At 38.9% G+C, this 7,500-nt stretch overlaps 1 protein-coding gene across 2 annotated transcripts in view; it reads left to right on the top strand.

Annotated features, from left to right (window-relative positions):
- Positions 1 to 7,500, top strand: part of LOC138012464 (uncharacterized) — a 74,942-nt gene that overhangs the window by 51,673 nt on the left and 15,769 nt on the right. Inside the window, exon 1 of one of the 2 annotated variants that reach the window (XM_068859241.1) lies at positions 3,604 to 3,805. The exons of the other annotated variant lie outside the window; for it this stretch is intronic. The gene's annotated coding sequence lies outside the window, so the exon portion shown is untranslated. Of the gene's footprint in view, positions 1 to 3,603; positions 3,806 to 7,500 lie in introns of those variants that run through there. 2 annotated transcript variants of the gene reach the window in all.

The following is a 7,500-nucleotide window of genomic DNA, read 5'->3' on the forward strand; positions in this document are numbered from 1 at the left end:
TTCTTGTTCTTGTTCTTGTCTTTTTCCTTTCTTGACTCGGCACGAGGGGGTCGGGTAGAGGTCCGGCGCTGGACTAGAAACCCCTTGCTCGGTTGCGCTCTACCCCTGAAGATTCGCAGCCATTTACGAGCCTAATGGTGTCGCAGTCAGCTTTTCTTTACCTTCGAGTTGTTTAGATTTGCCTCATTTAATACACCTGTGTTTCATTTGCATGGGATTTTTTTGGGTTTTGGAGCTGCCCTTTCCTGATTTTTAAGAACAAAGGGTTTCTGTAGGGATTTTTTCTTATTTATTATTCTTATTTAATAAGAACGAATAATTTTCATGTTCAAATATTGTTTATTCCTCTTGCTTGATTTAGTTTTCTTATACATGTACTATCTGGCTGTTTCTGAAATTAAAGTTTCATTTTCACACAGAGTTTGTTTTGTTTTGCTAACTCCACTGTGAGGTTGAGAGTTTGCTTTGTGAATTTCTCTTCCTAATTTCACAGACTAATTTTGGTTATGATTTTCCCTCAACTCACCATCCACACACACAATATTTTCCCCACACTTACCCCCTTTACTAGGGATTATTATTCAGTTAGGGAAGTATTGTTTCGCTGCAGCTAATTTCCCTTTCGTAAACAAGCGATGCCATTTTTTGACGGTCGATGCCATTCTCAGTAACCAAGCCTTTTTATTCGGTTAGCTTTCAATAAATTGTCAGGATTAGTTTTCATTTAAATACTTTAAATTGCCAACTTGAAGTCGTTGTTTCGGTGTAGAGGTTAAGTGCATTTGCTCGAGTTCCACATCGTTCGATTAACTTTTTCTCAATTTTTTAAAAAATTCGACGTGACATACGCTGCTAATCTAGTCCTAGATTAAGTCTTAAGAAAATGGCAAGATTTTTTCACAATAAATTCAATAAACTGAAACAATTCTTTAAATCTCATTTCGGATATGAAAGAGTAAATATGATTTAAAATATGTGCTGAGCTAGTTTTACTTCTACTGGACTTTCATCACCTCAAAAGTACTGATCTTTTTGCCCTGATGTCCGTGGATTGGTTCTAAGGGACTTTATGTTTTTGTATTATATCAAGCCGACTGTGTCCACCGGAACTTGTTCAAATTTCGTATCTGAAGTTGACAGGTAATACCGTTACTTCCGGGTGGGACAATCTTTTGGCCCAGCGAAGTCAATTTATGATTTTTGAGTTATAAATATGATGTACTTGTTTTTCAACGTCGATTAAGGCAAACTATGTACTGTATGTATACAGTTCTCCCTTTTTCATTTAACGTTTGACAAAAGCACAATGCCATAACACTTAATTTATTCAATTGACGTGGCGAGAAGCCGAAAACCCTAATCTGACGCCCAATCTGTCGTGTTTCAAGAGCAAAATAATATTTAGAACTGTCGACAGTCATCGCGAGGTTGATAATTGTCGTAATTTAAGACTGAAAAAAATGTTGTTTTCAAATTGTGTCGGCCGACGAGAACTCCTTATACAGCTTCTGCATATACGCAGTCATCTGCCTACTGACCACAAGTGGGCAGATGACCGCAAGTGATAGAAACTAAATACAGAAAAGCCGAGATTTGAAATTTCCACGTAAAGAAAGAACCTTCGAGTGATGAGATGTATCAATTTTTCGTTTGGGACTAAGGGACAATCGGACAAAATCCGAATGCGCCACCTACGTTATTTATTAGATGGCTCCAGCTTTATCATCAGGACGAAACATATCCGACGGTATTACCCCGGAAATCGATAAAAGTCGGACGCGCGATGTCTTGTAAAATTTTATCAGTTTGATCGACTTTTATAAGTGCAGGCATGAAAGGTAGCTTAATGCAAAGGGTAACAAATCCATTCGATTGTGAATTGACTAAAGAACCCGCTTGTTTCTTTAGCCCTACAGAGTTGTACACTTCCGTACAAGTTATTGTCTTCTCCACTTTTGACGATAAAATTGAGAATGAGCTGGAACTCTTGTGATTATCGACTTTTCTTGACAAAATTAACTTGTCAATTGACAATTATCGACAAATATCGAGTTGTATCGACTTATCGACAACGTTTTGATCTACATGTTACGTCCTTCAATTTGCATAATAGACCATTGGCCACTTTCCATTCAACGGAATCTTCGACAATTTCAGATGGAAATTCAGTGGCACAAGATCTTTTTCCGCAAAAAATTTTCGAAAATTTAGGACAACCTCAGTTCAGATTTTTTAAAAGTAAGAAATTTGCACGACTACTAAACCTGAGATGTATTTTAAAACTCTTAAAATCTCAGAGATATCTTTGAACTGGGTTCGACAACTTGTGGATAAAACACACTTTTTTAGAGAACTTCCTTCAAAACGCGTGACTATATATAACGCAATTACATGTATCGTAGTACAGTTTGTAAACACTGGTCCAAAGGTGACTTTGCAAGTTTTTGCCTGATTGAAGATTTTCTAAAAAATGCAGAAAACTTTCTTTTTTTAAAAAAATAATAGGTTAGATACGGTAAGAAAAAAAGATCTTCCTTCGGGGATGGGGCCTATTTAATTTTTGTGGTGTCATGTATGCTTGATCCAAAATTTAACATCATACCACAAAAGAAAACGTCTGACTGAAAGTTAATACAGCCACTGACCTCCTGTCATATATCATAGAGTACAATGGAGTTGTGCTTTAGCGTGCGTATTCAGTTGATGCACACAGGTGTTTAATTAAGCGATCACGAGAGAAGTGTAAGATTACCACAAAGCAAGAATATCATTGGTTAATTAAAAACGACTGAATACTCGTGCTGCACATGGGGCTTGGCTGTCAGTGCATTTCGTTTCGTTTTCTTTGCCGTACCACTAAACAACAACGTGAAATCACCAGACTTTAGGTTTTGGCAACAACGTGAGCATATAACAAGTAACTGTTCATTTTGTCTCTACTGTTTAAAAACCGTTCGTATCTATCCAGTTACAGGATAGTTCGCCCGTAATGGACAAAGTGAACAAAAATTGAACACTCGCGAAATACATAGCGCTATTTAAAACTCCTTAGGCCCGGAACAAACCAGAAAAACTAAATGATAGTTGGGTCGATCCAAATTAATTTGGGTCGAAGTGGAAATATGGATTATCATTCAAGTTTTTACATGTAAGCGTGAGCAGCATTTTCATGAGCAGTCCGATATTTGTCCTAATACTCGATCTTCCATTGAGGCGGATATGGAAGACGTGTTAGTCGATCAAAATACAGTTCGTCGAAGTTAATTGAGTCAAACGTCGGACTTATCATGAATTTAATTCGTCCTATGTGAAGCCGGCCCTTTGTAATGTAATGTTTTAAGGTGATTAGTCTATTATCGCCGCAGTGGGATTGTGACGAAATACGCAGAGAACAAGGCGTATGCACCATCATTCGTAAAATTTGTACCTTGAGTGAAAAAAAAAATTCGATAGGTTTTTTTAGGATTTTAACACAAGTACAGGATACATCTAGATAATTACACGAGAGTTAGTCAATTCATCACATGGGAGGACTAAGCGCGTGGCTAACAAAATGCTTATCACACGGCGAACCACCGCCTGTGGTTGTGTCCTGGGTACAAATGTTGCTTTGTCGTATGCCTTCTGTTAGTTGAGAATGGCCGGTGGAATCTTTGTCGTTATTCTCCTTTATTTTTTGCCTTTTGATTGGTTTAAAGCAAGTTGCACCTCTTAAGTATTGTTATAATGGCTTCGATTGCACCTGTCGAACAGATGAAGGAACAATTGACCTCAGGAACGTTGGCAGACGAGACGGACTCCCTCGGTAAGCAAAAGTCCTTGGACTCAAAAGGGTACCTGGATTTCAGATCAGAATAACACAAAAATTATGGCAAAAGATTATGATTCACAAAGTTTCAACGGCAACAAAATAGCCCTCTTTTCTCGAAACTAGGGATAAAATTATTTGTAATCAAATTTCCGAATATTAATGCAAAGACCGCTTTGCAGACAGGCGATTTAGCGTGTATTTAGTTTAGGTAATCACATGATTTGTATGGGTAATCAAATGGTGAAGAGTGAAATTAGGGAATAATTTCAAGCTTGTCAAGTGCGTTTTGTCCAAAATCAAATAATTTCCCAAGCCTTTAGGAGAAGGAAAGTATTTGACCTTGGACAAAACGCAAGTGAAAGCATTCCCTAATTTCATGAGTATACCGTTTGATTAGCTATTAATATCATGGGTGACAAATTAAGTTCATAAGACGCCATTTTGGCACTGTAGGAAAAGTTGCCATGGCAACTTCGTATCACAAGTAAAATTATAAGTTAACGCTGAAATTTCGCGCCGAAATTAAGGAGTAATTTGTCATCCATGTTATTACGAGTACAATTTGGAATAAATAAGCAATAGCAATTTTTTTCAAAGACGACCAACATTGCATGAGCCCGCAGGGGAAGTGTAATTTGTAGTCTTTGAAAAATTTTACAACTGCTTATGTATTCCAAATGCACGAGAAAAATCGTACAAAAATTCCACCCTTATTGCACTTATTGCAACTGTCTGCACTAGCATAGTTAATAGGGGGACTAGTTTGGAAGTTCGGCAAACATCAAAGGAGCAAACAAAGATGCCAAGATTTAGGTTGGAAAGTCCACGACCGTGCACAATCTTTTGTTTTGCGCTGATACAGTATGCATGAATTACATAACCAACACGTTTCTATTGGTTAGTTCCTCAGCACGGAGTAAACAACTATTGTGTTTTGTGCACGGTCAAGGCCAAAAAGAGAACAAAAACCTACAACAAAGAAATTTGCCTGGTTTCATAACCATTCCCGTCTATTAACTATGGCATTAGATGTTGCATATTTACCGAGTTAGGATTCCGAGTTGGATTTTCGAGTTGGGCAGTGTAAAATGCAGACTGCAGACCAGCCCTGAGTAAAATGCAGACTAAGGTTATAACGTAACTGTTGAAAAAGGCCAAAACCTTTAGAAGGGCTAACAGGTAAGACTAAATATTGTTTTATGCCTAATCAGAATTAAGGTGATTTTTTTACCACTTCTAAAAGGTTTGGGCATTTTTTTGAAAATGCAGACTAATGTTATAATGTGACTGTTGAAAAAGCGGGCCGTGTAGCACTTATATTTCACCAGAATTACCTACTATAAACCAATTGCGATTTTGAGACGGCAATACCACATTATATTGACGGCTAGTTGGGAGAAAATATATTCCGTATTGGGCGGAGTCGCGAAGCGACGGAGCCCAATACAGAATATATTTGTATATAACTGTAAACTAATCAACCCGCGGCTGATCGAAATTTCAATTCTTTCTACCCGCGATACGTATTTGTTTGCGTACGTCAGCAACTCAATTCAGTGCAACGAAGTTAATTTCAACATTAGAACGAATCACAGGCCGCAAAAGTGAGACGGCAATACCACGAAATATTGACGGCTCGCGCATAGGCAAAACTATAAGAAGATCGCGATACTAGGGGATAATGTGAAGTGCTTTTCTCTTCCCATATATGCATGTAAACCATCTGAGCGACAGCCTTACTAATGAAATTGACACAAGGACAAAGAAAAACTCTGACCAGGGTGGGAATTAAACCCGCGACCTTCGGGTGAGTCACCGCTGCTCTGTCGACTGAGCTACAAGGTCAAACGGGAACGGGTGACCTCCCCTCTGTGTCCCTCTGTGGGCCCAATAGGTCATTTCCGAGTTGCTGTTTGCCTCGGTTTCGAAGTGAGTCTTGGTGCTCAACTATTGAAATGGAAATGAGTTTGATTTGCACGAGAATAAGCAACTCATTTCCATTTGAATGGTTGAGCACCAGGACTCTCTTTGAAACTGAGGCATGCAGCAACTCGGAAATGGGCTTTTCCATTAGTAGGGCTAACGCTCACATGGTTTACATGGGTAGAAAATAGCACCTCACATTACCCTCCTATAGTTAATTCTAATGCAAGGAATGCCTACTCTTCCAGCCTTTCCGATTATAAAATGATTTGGGCAGCGTCGAGACAGAACACCCGTTCAATTTGGTTAGCGTGAGCAAACTCAGTTTTAACGTTACCTTTAAATCTGCGATACAAGTCTTTCCTCTATTTAACAAATTGATGTCAGTTTTTCATGCGTCTGTCCCGTTATTGAGTATGAAAGTAGCTGTGGATCCACAAGGCGATAGCCGAGTGGATCTGCAGACTACTTTGACAGAGGGTTCAAAATTAAGTCAAAAACACGAGAAGAACACGAGAGAAAAATGCAAGAAACTTCCATCTGACGCAAGCAATATCACGTCATCCTCGCATAAATTATAAATTTATGTCTGTCCGCTCATTGACAATACAAATTAACCAATGAGCTCGCGAGAATTTTGCAGTCATTGTGAAAAGAATGTTTTTAACCAACCTCTAGAGACACCAATAACAATAGAGAAATGTAGGACTTCTGGTGGACGAACAAAAGAAGCTAATGAGAGATATTTTGTTTTCGTCCACCAACATGGTGGCTTTATATACGTACATACATACTTTATTTAACGTGGACAAAAGACACACTAAGCTTTTCGCTACTTTCCAGGTGCTCCATGATTAAGAATTAAGTAAATGTAAAGTTTATAAAAGCCTCTTTACGTCAAACTTAAAATCTAAAATTTAAAATTGGGAAAATATTCGACGGACTATTAAAAATGTGGTAAATCATAAGTCAACGGGTATTAAACATGAAAATCAATTAGGCGAATCTCCTTCAAAAAGTCTTCTGAACCTGCCATGGTACGAATATCTCGAAGTAGTTTGTTCCAGTGCTTCGCTGCAGCATAGCGCCACAACTTAAGTCGGCATCTGGTAGTGTTCACTTTAAGTATAGAAAGATTAAAATTCCCAGAAGGTTGTACGCTGTTCTCTTCTCATTTGTAAGATTATTGAAGCTGGATGGGGCCTTGCCTTGAATAATATTATTCACAGTCAGTAGCATGTCTTGAGTGCGACGAACTTCTAAGGTTGACAATTATCCAATGCGTCCTAAGAGAGCTTCGTACGACGAGATCTTATCATTGTATAGAAATCTCAAGGCCCTCGCATGTGTTCTTTCAAGTTTTTCTATATTCCTTCTTCCACAGTGATAACAGACCAGTAAGAAAAGTAAGGTAAAATAAAAGCTCGATACAAGGCTTCCTTCGATGACGTCAAGTGAAAACCTCCTATTCGCCCTTGTCACACGGCGGCCATATTGTCCCGGGAGACCAAGCTTTGTTTTACCACGCCAAGCCTCACCCCCATGGTTCCCACTGCGAGGCTTGGCGTGGTAAGACTGGCCGCCGTGTGACAAGGGCGAATTGTCCGAACAGCAATTACGAGACCATAGAAGGAATGCATAAATGGCGGCCAAAAGACTCACTAGCCTCGCTTGCATGTACAAAAGAAATGTTGCTTGTGGGCGAGGCTAGTGAGTCTAATTAGCACATAAACAAAATAATACATTTTTGGCCTCCATTTATGCAG

This window comes from Montipora foliosa, chromosome 8, assembly GCF_036669935.1.
Source record: "Montipora foliosa isolate CH-2021 chromosome 8, ASM3666993v2, whole genome shotgun sequence".
NCBI lineage: Eukaryota > Metazoa > Cnidaria > Anthozoa > Scleractinia > Acroporidae > Montipora > Montipora foliosa.